This window comes from Schistocerca cancellata, chromosome 4 (assembly GCF_023864275.1).
Source record: "Schistocerca cancellata isolate TAMUIC-IGC-003103 chromosome 4, iqSchCanc2.1, whole genome shotgun sequence".
In the NCBI taxonomy this organism is placed as follows: Eukaryota; Metazoa; Arthropoda; class Insecta; order Orthoptera; family Acrididae; genus Schistocerca; species Schistocerca cancellata.
Window position 1 is genome coordinate 900,993,219 of NC_064629.1, and position 1,832 is coordinate 900,995,050.

The following is a 1,832-nucleotide window of genomic DNA, read 5'->3' on the forward strand; positions in this document are numbered from 1 at the left end:
ACAGAGGGCAGCGCGACTGAAAGGAATTATCTCTGGCACCCCTCCCGCGAAACCCACATTCTCAACGTATTGTCCCGCACGAGCATTTCAATAAGTGTGAACTCACGGACCCAGGGGTGTCTATGGATTACTGCGTTTTAGTGAATGCAAGTGCTTGAAATTCCACACGCAAAGGCCCGTTTGGCTAACGTCAGTACAAATCTCTTACAAGGTTTGCAAACTGTTTCTGACCACCCTGTATATACACAGTGTCCCACCTAACTCCGGCGTCTCACCTTTTTCCAGAAATAAACAAAACGTGAAAAATTGTATTGCTCATACAATGCACGTGAGTGAATAATTCATGCTCTTTCAACACAAAGTTCGGTTTTTGCAAACTGTGTACGTATGTATCTTCTGCAGAAAAGAAACTAGGCGTACAATTTGTGATGGAAGACTTGGTTTCATTGTTCTAAATCTGATACATTATGAAATATGAAGACAACAACGCACTGGTTCGCCGACTACCGCGGTGGGCGGGCGCCATCGCTAGCTACAATGTGCTGGACCGTAAACCACGACAGTGGCGGCATTGCGATATCCGCGGGCTACAGCGCCCTGGCCCGACACGCGTGTCCGTCTATTGTACAGGTCCAGTTTCATTTCTTGTTCACTCAGTCGTTTCGATCGAAATACTGCGGATAGACGGAATTGTTACATTTTTGTTCCAGTTGTTGGAAATAAGAAACCAAAATGAAAGTGTCTGCGGTCATTTTGCTCTTGATACGTCGTTTGAAGCAGGAAAGATCCCGCAGAACCGGAAGCCTTGTAAACTGGGTGCATCCTTTCCTGAAGAAAAGAAATATTAATGTAACTATTGTCGCCTTTTACAAGGACTTAAGATACCATGAGGATAAACTTTTTAACTACGCCAGAATGTTAACATTCCAAAATTAGAATAATAATAACAGGAAAGACAACCAACTTGCGCTCTTGTATAGACCCTGTAGAAAAGCTGCTGGTAACAATCAGGTAAGCAGGTTACTATTCTATTTAAATATCTTAAGATCGGAAGGTTTCATATAATCAAGTATATAGCTCAATGATACAAACATTTTCATTTGTCCGCCCCGGTAGCTGAGTGGTGTACTCGCTTCGGCGGTACATATACTAAAATTGGAACGATACAGAGAAGATTAGCATGGCCCCTGCGCAAGGATGACACGCAAAATCGTGAAGCGTTCCACATTTTTCAGTCTGGCTTTAGCTGCCGCAGCGGTCGCACGCTCCTCAAGTTTTCTCCGTGAACGTTCAGTGTTTACGCCAGTGTTTTCGTGTTTTGTGCTCGTTTATTGACGTTTTGCACGTGAATTAAGCGTTATCAATTGAGCATTTGGTCTTCTTTCGTGTCATCTTTCTACGAAGTGCCGTTGGGATTTCGGCGTTGTCCGAGATTTCTTCGCTGCAGAACACCATGGCAAACTCCGTGAGAAAAAACACCGTGATTTTCACCTTCGACAAGTACACCCGGCGAGTACAGCCCTCTGCACTTGAAATACACGACTGGATTACCGAGGTAATTGGCCTTCATTCTGAATCTGTTCATACCACGCAGCTGGACTCTCATGAATACTGCATTTTAGTAAGGTTTAACGATTCCGCGAGTGTAGACCGCTTTCTGGCAAAATTTGGTTATGAAACGGAATTTATACACCGTGATGGTACTAAAAGTACTGTCAAACTCCGGAATTCCGAGTCTGTAATTAGGAATGTTAGGGTTTTGAATATTTCCATAGAAATAGACAATTCGAAAATTAAAGATGTCCTTTCAAAGTATGGGGTTGTCAGGCAAA

The 1,832-nt window shown here is 43.4% G+C and overlaps 1 non-coding gene across 1 annotated transcript; it reads left to right on the plus strand.

The window, feature by feature from the left end:
* The first annotated feature begins 1,125 nt into the window (after positions 1-1,125).
* Positions 1,126-1,232, plus strand: LOC126186553 (U6 spliceosomal RNA). The gene has a single exon (XR_007537625.1). It is a non-coding gene; the product is annotated as a U6 spliceosomal RNA (small nuclear RNA).
* The last annotated feature ends 600 nt before the right edge of the window (positions 1,233-1,832 follow it).